General features: G+C 40.2%; 1 long non-coding RNA gene across 2 annotated transcripts in view; it reads left to right on the top strand.

Annotated features, from left to right (window-relative positions):
• The window catches only part of LOC146892452 (uncharacterized), a 39,387-nt gene that overhangs the window by 3,542 nt on the left and 20,401 nt on the right, over positions 1 to 15,444 (top strand). The window contains exon 2 of one of the 2 annotated variants that reach the window (XR_015004493.2): positions 1,863 to 2,031. The exons of the other annotated variant lie outside the window; for it this stretch is intronic. This is a non-coding gene — a long non-coding RNA (uncharacterized LOC146892452). The remainder of the gene's footprint in view (positions 1 to 1,862; positions 2,032 to 15,444) is intronic. 2 annotated transcript variants of the gene reach the window in all.

The following is a 15,444-nucleotide window of genomic DNA, read 5'->3' as shown; positions in this document are numbered from 1 at the left end:
AGCTACCACATGGACACTGGTGATCAAACCCAGGTCCTCTATAAGAGGACTTAACTGCTGCTCTTAACTGCCGAACCAGCTCTTGAATTTGAAAAGCTTCCATTCAGTTCATTTGCCCAGTTACTGTTTGTTGTTTGTTTCACTTTATGTATTCTGGACAACAACCCACTTGTTAGATTAGTCACACAGCTTTTCTCCCAGTCTCTATTCTCTTGATTCTGATGATTGTTTTCTTTGTTATACAACAACTTTTTAATTTAAGCAATCCCTTGTGTCAATTCTCACTATCATTTCATGATCTATTGAAGTCCTATTCATAAAGTTGTTGCCTGCATCTGTGTTTTCCCAATAATCATTTCAAGGATTCAAGTCTTAAGATTTAAGCCTGTGGTTAATATTGAGCTGATTTTTGTTTGAGGCAAGTTTTTCTCCACGTATGTACTATGGCACACAGGTACAAAGAAACATAAAAGAAAAATGTGAAAAGAGTCAACATTAATATATAGAACAGTGCTGACCCAAAGTTTATAAATGTGAGACGTCATTTTAATGGACAACCTGAAGCAATTAGTACATGTGTTTTGTTTGAGTGTGTGTACATACACATCCATACATATAGTTTTGATATTTTATTTTGATTTCGTTTTCTTTTTTGAGATAGGGTCTTGCCCTATAGCCTATACCAGACCCAAACTTGACAATTATTCTGCCTAACCAGATAGTCATGTCCCAGTGGACTTGGCTTAGAGTGTTTTTTTTTAATTGCCAGACCACTAATATCTTAATCACAAACTAATGGTTGTCAAGGTACTTTGGTAGCCTTAAGTGTTACCTACATTCCGGGACACTACTAAGGATTGAGACAGAGAGTTGTTAAACTTTGTAGAGTGACTTAAGCTAAACCAGGTAAAATGTGTGGCTTACATAAGAGACAGTGATCAACTTGACTTGTACTAATGATCCATATTTGAGTGCTAAATGTAGGCAGAGGTTTCTGTCCCACCCTGTCCACAGCCATTTAATTCCAAAGAAATACACAGAGGCTTATATTAACTATAAACTGTTTGGACTGTTAACTCAGGCTTATTATTAAGTAGCTCTTAAAGTTTAAATTAACCCATAATTCTTATCTATGTTTAACCGTGTAGCTTGGTACCTTTTCCTAGTAAGGCATTCTCATCTTGCTTCTTCTGTGTCTGACTGGTGACTAAGTCTCTACCTTTCCTCTTCCCAGAATTCTCCTAGTCTGGTCATCTCACCTATACTTCCTGCCTGGCTACTGGCCAATCGGTGTTTTAGTAAACCAGTACAAGTGGCAAATCTTCACAGTGTACAAGAGCATCATCCCACAGTATTGTATACAAGAGCATTATCCCACACCAGCTAAAAAATGTAAATATAGGGAACCTTGAAAAAGCAAGTTGTAAAAATAAATTTTCAGACTAAGAAAGACCTATAGCAAATATATGGTTTACTCACATAAATGACATAATCCAACAAGATACATTAAAAAAATAACCATTCTTACATTGGGAAAAATATTGTATCTGATATGATAGTGAACCAAGAAGACAAAGATCCTGGTGATGATCACAGTTATGGCAAGTATGAATTAACTGTAAGGAAAGCATTGATCTTAGGCCTGGGACTACTCAAGAGGCTGAGGCAGGAGGGGGGCTCAAATTCAGTGCCTTTTTGGACAATTTGAGACCTCAAAATAAAATTTAAAGGGTTGGTAATTTAGCTCAGATATATCTATGTAGAGAGATATATAGAATGTTTGCTTAATACACACAAAACTCTAGATTGAATCCCCAGTATTGAAACAAAAAACAGTTCTCTTTTTTTGTGGCACCTCCTAGGTGTTTGGCTGTGTCATGATGAAGCTGAATATCTCCTTCCAGTCACTGGCTGTCAGAAGCTCATTGAAGTGGATAAAGAACGCAAGATGAGTGTGTTCTGTGCGAGGCATGTGGCCACAGAAATAGCAGCTGGTGCTCTGGTCAAGGTCAAGAGTGAAGGGGTTTTGAGGTCTGAACCAGTGGTGGAATAGCAAACAAGGTTTTCCCTTAAAGCAAGACATCCCTGGTAGAGTGTACCTGCTATTAAATAAGGGGCATTCTTATCATAGACCAAGGAGAACTGGAGAGAAGTCTGTTTGCAGATGTACTGTGGATACCAATATGAGTGTTCTCAACTGGGTTATTGAGAGAGAGAGAGAGAGAGAGAGAGAGAGAGAGAGAGAGAGAAATTGATTCCTGGGGCGACATATCTACAGTTCCTCATCCAGTAGAATCCAGAGCCTTTCAATCTCTCTAAAGAAGTTGATGTCTGCCAATATGTTGTAAGAAAGTCCTTTGTAAAGGTTAAAAAAAAATCTGTATTATGGTTCTCTGTAGTATCAGAACTTATAGAACTAATCTCAAGAGATTTATTAGAATGACTTGTAGACTGTGGTCCAGCTAATCCAACAATGGCTGGCGGTGAATGAAAAGTCCAAGAATTCAGTAGTTGTTCAGTCCATGAGAGTCTGGACATCTCAGCTGGTCGTCAATATATGCTGGAATCACAAAAATGTAAACTCTAATGCCTAAGAATGTTAGTGAGGCAAGAGCAAGCAGGCAAAGAGGAAAGCTTCCTTCTTCCATGTCCTTAAATAGCCTTCCAGCAGAAGATGTGGCCCACTAGAAGTATGTGTTCCCAGCCCAAAAGATCTGGACTAAACGTGTGTCTTCTTACCTCAAGGATCTGGATTAGAATGGATTTTCCCACTTCAAATTAAACAGAATGTCTCATAGGTATGACTCTCCATTTTGGGGTTTTAGTAAATTCTGAATGTAGTCAAGTTGGCAATCAAGAATACCCATCACAGAACCTATAACCAAAACACCCAAGATTCAGTCCCTTGTTACTCCACGTGCCCTGCAATACAAACACTGAAATATTGCCCTGAAGAGGGGTCAGGGACATGAAGTATACTGGCTAAATATATGCTTTATCAGATTATGGCAACCAATCACAGGAAAATTATAAGGGGGCAAAAATGGCTTGTATTAATTTTTCACTAATATCTCAAGTTGAAAGTAGTTTAAAATATAAGAAATATATATATTATACATATAATATATAAACACTAGTTATATTTTAAAATTGTACTAAATAACATTTTATTGTATAAGTTTGAATAAATTGATATTAGAAAATATTTTTTGCCATTCTTATTTAAATATGTTCTTACACAATTTATATACATAACAATTACAGACCATTTGCACCCCAACCTTTCACATCTTTATGTCATACCTGTCTATCACCCTGCTCTCCACAAATCTCTAACATTCATGTCCACACAACTGAAGGCAATTAATTCCTCCTTTCCTAGAGTCTATTACCCTCCAGCAGTTCAGTAGTAAAGGGTAGGATCCCATTCCATGACTGATTGTAACCAAGGCTAGTTTGTATGAGCCCAGTGTAAAGTAACCACTATTGTGTCATCTAGAGAATAACATTTCACCGTCCTTCACCCTGTCTTCCAGCTCTTACATTCTTCTCACCTCTTCTGCAAGGTTGCCTGACTTGAATGGGTTGCTTAGGGCTAAGTCCACAATCAGGACTTATTCTCAGCATTTTGGGTAGCCTTGGGCCTCTGCATTCATTGTCATTCACTGTGAAGAGGGTTCTCTGAATGAGGCTAAGATTTATAGGTATAAACACAAATTTAGAAGGTAATTTAATGCTATGTCAGTTTCCTTAAGTGACAATAAGTTCCTCCTCTGAGCCTGTGACCTCTGCAGGCCTGGCTCATTAGTGGAGTTTATAATGCCAGGCTCCTCTGCGGAGCAGGCCTCAAATATAAGCAGAAAGCAGTTCTGAGTAAAAGCCCTGCAGGTTGGTGTTCTAGTTCATACAGTTCCCAGTGGTGACCCACCCTCTCCCCAGCAGCCAGCACAGCGCCTATCAGCACTTTGAATGCTAGCCAGCAGAGAGGAGGTTTCCAATTCAGTTCCATAGTGTGTTTTTCATATCTTGCAACCAAGATGTGTGGTGTCTTCTGCAATATGATCTTGTGATCAACCAAGAGGACTAGCAGGAGCCTGTATTGTAACGCCCTTCAATGTCTCTTGTGGTTTTTATTTGGGTTACAAGATAGTGGTATTCCATATAGTTTCTTTATATTCCCTTTGTCCCAGGTAATCTTTCCCACATCATCTCTCCAATCTGCTCCTCACCACCCTACTTACTTAAACCTTTCAGCCCACAGTGTCCCCTTTACTTTACTTTCACCCTCCTCAAGATGCCTCCTTCCAGGTTTCCCTCCCAAAAAGAAGCTCCTCGGCCCTTGGTTTTGTTTTTTGTTTCTTTGTTTGTTTAAAGATCTATTAATTTATTATGGATACAGTATTCTGTCTGCATGTATCTCTGCAAGCCAGAAGAGGGCACCAAATGTCATTATGGATAGTCATGAGCCGCTGGGAATTGAACTCAGGACTGCTAGAAGAACAGCCAGTTCTCTTAACTGCTGAGCCATCTTCCAGCACCCCTCAGCCCTTAGTTTTAAGGAACAAGAGTTGAGAAAGCACCTAAAACATGGAACCAAAGACAACACAGCTGCCGTAAAGAATTTTACTCTTAGCTTTTTTCTTCAGACCATATGGTCTCCCACTCCAGCTGAGTAGCCTTTTTAGTTGTCCGCTAACATGAGCCACAGAGTGCAGCAGGGAGAACCAGGCTCCTGGTGTTGCTAGAATAGAGGTGGGGGCAGAGACTGCTATGGTTATAGTGTAGCCTCTGCCATAGAAACATTGCTACTTATCTACCCATGAAAATGTAGGGAAAGTTAAGTACGTACCTGTGACCTCGCCTGATGCTAATGATAATTATCTTAGTACATTTGGTGTTATCACAAAATACTACTGACTAGTTAGATTGTAAACTTACACTTATTTCTTGGAGTTCTAAAGGCTGAAAATTCCAAGATTCAGTGTCGGGTAAGAGCTCATTTTCTGGTTCATTGATGGGGTCTACTAGTTGTGTTTGCCACTGTAGAATGGGAAAAGCATCTTTTGGGGGTTGCTGTAATATTGTCATAACCTAATCACCTCCCATTATCCCTTCCTCCTAATACTGGCATAGTGGCAATTAGGTTTTGACCTATGAGTTTGGGGGAGATATAGGCATTCAGACCACAGAAAATGTTGCTTCTGGATAAAATGAGTTGAGATACTTAGCCTATTTTGTTTTGAAGATAGGATCTCACATAGTCAGTCAAACTTGCTTTATGGCCAAGGTTGATTTTGATCAACTGCCTCCACCTCTGTGTGCTGAGATGATAGGCATGCAACACCACACCCACCAACCACACTGTAATTCTTAAAATGCTATTCTTGTATTGTGCACTACTTGAATGTTGTGGGTTTTTCTTTAAGTTGGATTGTTTTGTTTCTTTTTTGAGTCAGAGTTGCTCTGTATAGCCCTGGGTGTCATGAAACTCACTCTGTAGACCAAGCTGAGCTCGAACTCAAGAAATCCACCTGCCTCTGCCTCTCAAATTCTGGAATTAAAAGCATACACAACTGGCTTTTTAGTTGGATTTTTAAACTTCATTCATATATTTGGATGGGATGAACTCATCACATGAACTTAATTGAAGTTTTTAAAAATATTCAAAATTTAAACCGAGATCTAGAATTATGAGCATACAGTTTTCAGAAGTATCATGTAAATTAAACTAAATCTGAGACTAGGTAGTCCTGCCTTGTACTGTTATAACATCCTTTCCTGTTTCATCGGCAAATACTTCACTGTGACTCTCTAAATGATAATCTAGTTGTGGTGCCGTTATCATACCTTTATTTTTTCAAAAAAATGTGGTTTTGTAGAGGAAAAGAGATGGGAAACTTCTAGGTTAATGAAACTAAGAGATTTAGAACTAAATGCAATACCTGAAACTTGAGCCTCCAGAAGCGTAGAAAATGGGCATGAAGCACTGGAGACCTTTTAATGCACATATGCTAGAAATATCAGAAGGCATTGTTTTCCTGAGCAATAATGGTGTGCTTGAATTAGGAGATACATGCTGATGTCATTAGGACAGAGCAAAACAATGCAACAACCGCCTTCAGATGTAGAGCCGCAGAGACAAGTGTATGCGTAAGGCATATATGGCCTTATGTTCACGGTGGCTGCACTAGTGTACTGTTCTTTCAAGCTTTCTGGTGTCTAAACTACTGTACAATAAAACACAAAATAATTTTAGATTTATTTGAAATAAATATGTGCAAGCAAAAAATTAACTCTAGTGTTAAAGATTGAATTTTTATGGGTTCCCCAATTCTATATGTTGATCTTCACCATTAGTTTAAAAAAATTATTATATGTATGCATGAACCACATGTTATGTGTGGAAGTCATGAACAACTTGTAAAGTAAATTGGTTCTCTTTCGACATTAATGTGGCTTGTACAGATCAAACTCAGCTCTCCAGGGCTGAAAGGCAAGTAAGTAAGTGCCTTTACCCACCAAGCCATCTTGCCAGCCCCCACTCTCCACTTTCTATGGTATTAGGAGACAGTGTCTTCAGTGGGTGATTAGAATTAGATGAGAGCATGTAAGTGGGACCCAAATTAATGTTCCAGGAGATAATCGAGCTGCTTCCCATGGAGACCTGTTGGCATTTAAGTTTTATTATCTCCAGGCTACTAAAGCACACTGTCTTCTTCTCACCTCCCATATACAGACATGTAATACTGATTTTTTTAATTATACAGGTGACTTCATGTTCCAGAACAGTAGTTACAGGGTAGGGCACTGAAAGTTTGGCTATGCAATTTACTCTCTGACTGGCCTTGGAAACTTCCCAAACCTTTCCTTGTCTTAGTATCCTTTGTCTGTCAAATAGGAATGCTTGTCTCAGCCCGCAATAGACTTTTGAGATGAAATTGGCCAGTGAAATTAATTAGCCTCAAAACCAGCACTTGTAACAACCATCCTCACTCACTCTTTTCCTTTCCCAGGTAAATAAAACTCCTAGATTCAAACTTGTTTGAGGAGATGATGTCCGCTAGGTGGCACCAGCCACATTAAATAAAATACCCTGGTATCCTTACTCAAAAAATTGGAAGTTATAAAGACAAAACTGCAGTAGTTACCAGGAGGTGGTGATGCACACCTTTAATCCCAGCACTCAGGAGGCAGAGGCAGGCGGGTCTATAGAGTGAGGTCAGTCTGATCTATAGAGTGAGTTCCAGGATAGCCAAGGCTACACAGAGAAAAATATAATACTGATTTCTTTAATTACATGTCTCAAAAAATCCAAATAAATAAATAACATTTGAGTGATCTGGCAAGGTTCAGACTGAGACAGCAACAGTATAGTCAAAGGGGGTGCTTTTATGACCTTCCCCCCAATCCTGGTCCTAGGCCTGGCAACTATGTGGTTACAACCTGTCTATTCATCTAGAGCAGTGAATGCCCTTTCTATCCAGAGTTCTACCATAGTACCCACAACACTGTCAAACACACAACAAATACTCAATAATTATTGGGTGATTGGCAGACCATAAAGAAATAGTCTGTGAAGACAATGGTTGTATAAAACCACTGATTTTCAAGAGGGTGCTTCTCCAAATCACATCCTATTAATAACAACATGAAAAAGGTCTTGGAATCACTGGTCTTGGTCCAGTGCTTTAGGTACTTTGTCTTACATACTTAGTTTGGACTCGATCTCAGAGATCTGCCTACCTCTCCCTCCCAAGAGCTAGGATTAAAGGTGTGTGACACTGCTGCCACAACTTCAAATAGTATTTTCATCATTGTGTCCACAACCCTTCTACCAACATATCATCACAGAATTTCTGACATGGTGACCCCGCCCTGGGAGGAAAATGATCGCTCCTTATGCTCCCAGCTTTCATCCTCTACCCACAATTAAGCATTACACGTCTCTTGGAACTGGCTTTCATGTTGGTTTGTTTTGGAGATAGGATCTCATTGTGTAGTCCACAGACTGACCTCAGACCCATGGTTCTTATGCCTTCACCTGACTCATTTTGGGATTAAAGCTGTACAGTATCACATCTAGTTTGGAACTTGCTTTCTGGTGTGATAAAATTGACCATATATACACAACAGTTAAACGATAGTTTCAGATAGTTGTGAATGCTCTTCATGTTTAGGGCAGGGTATGGTCCTGTGTACCAGTGGTGAAGGATGGAGAGGGCATCTATGTGCTCTGGGCAAAGGATACCTTGTTGGAAAGATGAGACCTGGGAAATAAAGTCACAGTCTTTTGCTAAAACCTTGGGGAAATTCAGCAAGTAAAAAGAGTTCAGTGTGCAGGCACTGAAGAATGTAGAATGGTAAAAGAACTGAGTGATACCCATGATCCACCTCGAGTTTTATGATATGCTGTGGTTAGTTGGGAAAATGTCAGCCTTGTTTTAAAAGATGAGAAATACTTAAGTACTAAGAGGTTTGATTCAGTAGGGAAAGATGAGTTGAGACACAGGAAAAGAAGCCCTTATACAAATTGATGGATTTCCTTTGAAGGGAGACGAGACACATACCTTAAAGTTCCTTTCCCTTAGTTTTCATAGTTCTCTTGATTCCTTCATTCCATCTGATTGCTCCTTCCATCTTCTTTCCAGACTACCCTTTAGTAAACTTGTCTGCAGGCTCTGTCCACACTACTCTTTTAATCACCCACTAAATGTTTTCCCATAGAAATATTATTCACTATAGACCACTAGACTATACCCTCCTTTCCAACTCCAGATACTTTTTCATCTCCAAAATTCATATCTCTACTAGCATTTTTTGTTTAGCTGCTTATTTGACACATCATTTGTATAAACCCGCCTTGAATTTAACACATCCAAAATTGGAATTTAGGGTTCCAAGTCCCATGCCCCTCTATAACACTGAAGCACGGGCCTCTTTGAGGGTAATCCTAATCTCTGCCTTGTTATTTGATACGTAAAGTATCATGGTTAATTTATTTATGCTCATTAGGATTCTTAGTTCCTCTTGTGCAGAACATTTAAAAGAGTGTGTGTATTTATGTACATCCTCTACTTTAGCTCCAGAAATATGAATGAAAGTTCCACGCTGCACCTGCCTCTTCGTTCCCCCGATCAACTTCCCCTTATTTCACACCAAAGTGATCATGTATTGAAAAGTGGAGATCTAAGATTAAAATAGCCTGGAATGTTGAGGCAAACATGAAGGAAACAGTCTTTTGGACCTGCTGTGAACTTTCAGCAGGGATAAAACAAAACACACACACACACTCCCCACCCACACCTTGTGTGTTTACTGCTGGAACCTAACCAAACCATCCTGACTGATATAAATGCTATGTAACTATATATTTAAGAAGAATCTCTTTTAGCCCTTATTTCTGACTAACTGGCCATCCATGTCTCCCTAAACAGAAGTTCTGGACTGCAGAGTCTCATACTATCCCTCTTCAATGTTCTCAATCTCAGTAATTATCATCATGCATAAAGTTATTCAGTCAGAATCCCAATTATCTGGAACAATTATCTAAATTCCTCTTCTTCGTCAACATTAAGTCTGATTAGTAAGTTTTGTCTAAATGTGTCTCATACATCCTGAATCTCTACAATAGCCTTCTTCCTGTTCCAACTTCCAGACTTGGGATAAATATGCCTTCCCATGAGAAACAGCCAGAAGTTGTTAAAGTATTTTCCACAGGAAATCTATCCTCTGCCCTTGCCATCTGTTCTTGTGAGAACTAAGATGATAGACCCTTTTGTGGCCTTTGAAGAAAATGTCTTGGACATAAAAATAAACAAATCTGCATTTCTCAGAACAACCTTTTAAAAATATAAATCTGATTGGATGTGATAGCCCAGCACTCAGGAGACAGAGGCAGGGGGATCTCTGTGTTCAAGGCCAGCCTGGTCTACAGATCAAGTTCCAGGACAGCCAGGGCTACAGAGAGAAAACCTGTCTCAAAAACACCCACATAAATAAATAAATAAAATGGAAATCTGGTTACCTTTTCCCCTGTTTAAATAGCCAGGTGTGGTGGTACACACCTTTAATCCCAGCACTTGAAAGACAGAGTCAGAGAATTTCTGAGTTCGAGGCCAGTTTAGTCTACATAGAAAGACACATCTCAAAATCAAAAACGGGGGTGGGGGGATTAAAAAAAAGTTAGAAAAGGAAAAAGGTGATTTCTGTGCTCATTGGTAGTGGTGCACGCCTTTAATCCCAGCACTCGGGAGGCAGAAACAGGCTGATCTCTGAGGTCAAGGTCAGCCTGGTCTACAGAGCAAATCCCAGAACAGCCAACACTATACAGAGAAACCCTAATCTGAAAAATTAAAAAACAAAAACCACAACAACCCACTTCCTGTTATGTGCTTTTGGGTATTGTGGGCCTTACTCTGTCAACCTTTTTAACTTCCTCGTCTCTGGCTACACTTCAGTCCTAGACAGCACCCCACCAAGCTAAGTCATTTCACACCCTAAGAACCCATGCTGTTCACTCTGCTTAGAAACTCCACAGGTTCTCCCCATGAATCTCTTCCCTGAGGTGTGTTACCAGCCATGACACTCTGGATCACTGCCCCATGTGTCACCATCAGAAGCACATTCGCAAGTAGTCAGTCAGGCCTCCACACCATGGCTTCTGCAGCGATTCAGTGAACCACAGGTGTGAAATATTTGAAAAATTTTCATTGCACTGTAGTATCATTGACAACAATTAATTTATTACATTATCTCTGGGAAGTGTGTGTGTGTACAGTGCTGAAGAATGAACCCAGGGCTTTGTATATGCAAAATATTGACTACTGAGCTAACCCCCAGCCTGTCCATAAAGGAATTTTGATGTTTTCAACACAAAGAAACAGTGTTTGAAGTGATGTATATGTTATTTGCCATGATCTGATTGCTATATATTCTTTGCATATATTAAAATATACTGTACCTTATAAACATGTACAATTACATTGTGTTTGGGATGGGCAGTGGTGGTGCATGCCTTTAATCCCAGCATTCAGGGAGGCAAAGACAGGCAGATCTCTGTGAGTTCAAGGCCAGCCTGGTCAACAGAGTGAGTTCCAAGGCAACCAAAGCTACACAGAGAAACCCGGGGTGGGGAGTGGGGCTGGAACATTTGTATCTGTATTTAATCTCTGTATACTTGTCAGTATTCCTTAAAACTGGAGTGTAACTGTTCTGACAATATATACACTGTATTGGTTACTGTAACTAATACAGAGGTGATTTGAAGTGGGTAGTCCTGCCAGGTATGGTGGTATGTGCCTGTAATTCCTGCCACCGATCCTCTGTGGATACCCCTCAATATGCTTGCTTCTCTGTCAGTCATTTTCCACATTAAACTATGAATTTAATTAGAACAGAGAGTGTATCTGTTTTGTTTTCCATTAGCTGGATGCCCAATCCCTCGTCTTGTGCCAGTTATAAAATAGGTACACAGTAAAGGTTTGATGAATAAATGAATGAAGACCTGATGGAAAATCTGGTGCTTGGGATAAGGGTGGGAGAAGCTGATGAAACAAAAAAGAAGGTAACCTGGACTTTTCAGGCAAAGTTGTCTCACATTTCTCCGGAGTAGCTCCGTGGCCCAAACTTCCTCACACCATGTGACTAGCTGTCTGGATAGGCTACCCATCCAGTGTGGAAGGCGTAGACACACCACGTCCCCAGAGTTCCAAGCGCTTTAATTCCTTGGGAGGAAGCAGAAACAGAGCCCTCATTTACTAAAGCTTGTTATTTTGCAACAGACATTTAATAACTGGTTTAAACAAAAAAAAAACTGGTTTAAACAAAAATATTAAGCAATCTCTTCTTTGTTTTAGAGACTAAATTTTCTTTTTATGAGCAAGTAAAACCACAAAAAGTCAGTAAAATGTAAGTTCTCGCACATTTATGAGGAAAGAGTAACTCTACAATCTCAGATCAATATCTACTCTCTTCCATGTTTTAAAATGGCACAGTTTTTTCTTGATCATAAAAATAAGGCTTCATATAATTTAATTTAATACTAAAACCTGTAAGGACAGACTATGGAAACAATCACATCAATGGAACTGGCTTTTATTTCTAAATCACAAAAGCTACTATGTCACCTTTCATCTCCTACTCTCTCCTGGGGAACGAAAAAAAAAAGAAAAGACAAAAGCCTCATTCATCTCCACTTTAATTTCCTCTGAATCTATTTCTAGGTACCAGATCAGCTGATTGGATTAGCCAGGTAATGTAACCCACCATTTTGCCTTTATCTCTTACCAGATGAGATTAAAATCCAAGCTCCTTAATTCAGTTTGTGAGACCTTTCATTATCTGGCCCCTGTCCACCTTCCAGCTTTTCTCACGACTTCCTTCCCTGACTCAATTGGAAGCTCACAGATAAAGGCCATGGACTCACAAGTCTTGAATGCATCCAGACCTTACCTACCCCAACAGAAACTTTGGAGGACCCCGTGTCACTGGGGTATTGAGATTCTCTTTCAGGTTTCCTAGTCTTGTTAGTAAAAGAATGTAAGAACTGCCCAGAAGAAAGCTTGAGAGCAATTTATCAGTGTTTATAATAAAAACCTCTGTAGATGGACTTTTCTTCAGCAACCAGCTCACCAAAATGCCTTGGGGACTTATTATTATTTATGAAAGCTCAGCCTATAGCTTAGACTAGCTCTTATGACTTAAAGTCATAAAGTAACCTGTTTCTATTAATTACCTTCTACCACACAGCTTTTTAGTCTTTCTTTCATTCTGTATGTTTGACTTTCTCCATGTCTCCATAGCATCTCTTTTGTGCCTTAATTATCTTCTCCTACTTCCTCTCTCTGCCTGGAAACCCCGCCTATATCTCCTGCCTAGCTATTGGTCGTTCAGGCTTTTATTACACCAGTCACAACAATACACCTTCACACAGTGTACAAATATCCCACAACCACCCCAAATTAGGAAAGCTTAAATCTCAGCAGCTGTTCAGAGGAAAGAAGATGGAGGAGAGAAAGAGAGAAAACCATGCAGTTTAAATTAAGCGTTTATGTTCAGTAATAGAGGCCAAGCCAGGTAGTGAACAGAAAACCATCTGATAAGAAAGTACAGGGAGCTTCAGAGACAGTGTAAGGAAGCCCACAGAGTCAGAGAAAGCATGCTTAGGAAGAGAAAAAGGAAAGGAAAAGTTACACTTTTCTGAGTATGGTTTTAGAAAAGCAGATATTCTTAACAGGACCGTGTCTCCATAAAAAAAACTATACCTGGTATAGAATTTTTGCGAAGAAAAAGTACATTATCTCAAAAAAAGTACGTTGCAATGATATTTTGTTTGTGTTTTAGCAAATAAAGCTTGCCTGAAGATCAGAGAACCTAAGTAACCAACCATTAGCGAGTTCTTACCTCTACCAGTGCTCAGACCAAAGGGGCAGTCCTGTCCTCAGACTGACTGCATCTTCAGACTGACTGCCTCAGACTGCACTGAGCTCCTGCCTCCTCCTGCCTTATATTCCTCCTCTCTGCCCAACCTTATCACTCTGTCTCCACCTCCCTGGTGCTGGGATTAAAGGCCTGTGATCCCAACTGCTGGGATCACCTTTGTGTGAGCTCTGTTTTTCTTAGACAGATTCAGTCTCACATAGCAGTGTGGCCTTGAACTCACAGAGGTCCATCTGCCTCTGTCTCCCAAGTGCTGGGTTAAAAGATGTGTGCCAACACTGCCTGGCTTCTATGACTAGCTCGTGTGACTAGCTCTGCTTCCATGGCTAGCTAGTGTGGCTAGCTCTGTGCTCAGATCCTCAGGCAAATTTAATTTATTAGATCATAAACAAATATCACCACAGTACATTATGCCATTAAAAGGATAATTATTCCACCTATCTCTTTAGCTTGGCTTTAGGTGAATCAATCTTCCCAAGGAATCGTCCCTTAATCCAGTGATTGACTAGTCCAATTGGATTAACTTTTTTTTAAAAGCCTTATTTATTTATTATGTATACAATGTTCTGTCTGCATGTATTTCTGCAGGCCAGAAGAGGGCACCAGATCTCATTACAGATGGTTGTGAGCCACCATTTGGTTGCTGGGAATTGAACTCAGGGCCTCTGGATGAATAGCCAGTGCTCTTAATCTCTGAGCCATCTCTCCAGCCCCCAGTTGGATTAACCTTTATGTTTGGGTTAGCTTGGGCTGTAGGAGCACCCTTCACCCCCACACAAAACTTCAGTTAACCTTTTGTGGTTTATATACACTAGCACCTCGCGCAATCAGGGCCATTTGCAATTAGGTGCAGAATTACATGCAAATAGCAGAGAGGAGCAGGAATAAGTGAACAAGATCTCAGGTGATAGTCCACCTACTTCTATGCCAAAGCACCAACAATCAACAACCCAACTTTGGGGGTTGTTTAAAAGTGGTTTAACTGTTCTAATAAAGATGGTTGTTATACTGAAGACATTGTTTTTTTAAAAAAAAATATTTATTTATTTATTATGTATACAACAATCTGTCTCCATATATGCCTGCATGTCAGAAGAGGGCATCAGATGTCATTACAGATGGCTGTGAGCCACCATGTGGTTGCTGGGAATTGAACTCAGGACCTCTGGAAGAGCAGCCAGTACTCTTAACCACTGAACCATCTCTCCAGCCCTGAAGACATTGTTTTACAACAAAACCCATCCCTAGTCCCACTGAGGTGGCTGGTTGGCTAAGGATTCATAATATCCTCTCACATCTGAAAAGCCTAGAAGATGTTCCTACTTCGTGGCTGCTTACACCCAGTCTCAGTGTTCAATTTACCATGGCGACTGAAGTTTAATATCAGGTGTGTCCCTCCAACTCCAATAGTCCTTGTTCAGCCATTAATCAGCAGGTAATGTGGTATAACAAGGTTTACATACATCGAGAGAACCTTTTCAAAGGGACTGTGTTGGTCGGCTTTCTGGTGCTGTCATAAAACTGACCAAAAGAACCTTGGGAGAAAAGGAATTATTTGGTTTATACTTCCGAGTCAGGAGCTCAAGGACCGTGGAGGGGATGAAGGAATGTCCCCTCCTTGCTTGCTTATCTGTCCCCAGGCTCACTTTCCGCTACCTTCCCTGTACTTCCCAGGACCACCTGCCCTGGGGGTATCACCACCCACACCAACCAATAATTAAGAAAATGCTACCACAGCCCACTCTGGAGAAGGCACTTCCTCAACTGAATGCCCTTCCTCCAGGTGACTCTAGCTTATGTCAAGCTGACAAAAACCAAGCAGCACAGGGACCCACCCTCAGAGGGAGTCTGTGCTGATGGGGTGATTAAACTTGATTTCGGTAGTGTTCATATGAATTTATACATGAGCTAAAATTGCACAGCGATGTATGGGCACATGAACACACAAGTACAAGTACGACTGATGAAATGGGAATGAACTCACTGCTTTGTTTTAACACCAACTGT

Source organism: Myodes glareolus, chromosome 11 (assembly GCF_982192425.1).
Source record: "Myodes glareolus chromosome 11, mMyoGla1.1, whole genome shotgun sequence".
Taxonomy (NCBI): Eukaryota; Metazoa; Chordata; class Mammalia; order Rodentia; family Cricetidae; genus Myodes; species Myodes glareolus.
Note: the sequence above shows the minus strand (reverse complement) of the source record. Positions and strands in the feature narration are given on the sequence as shown.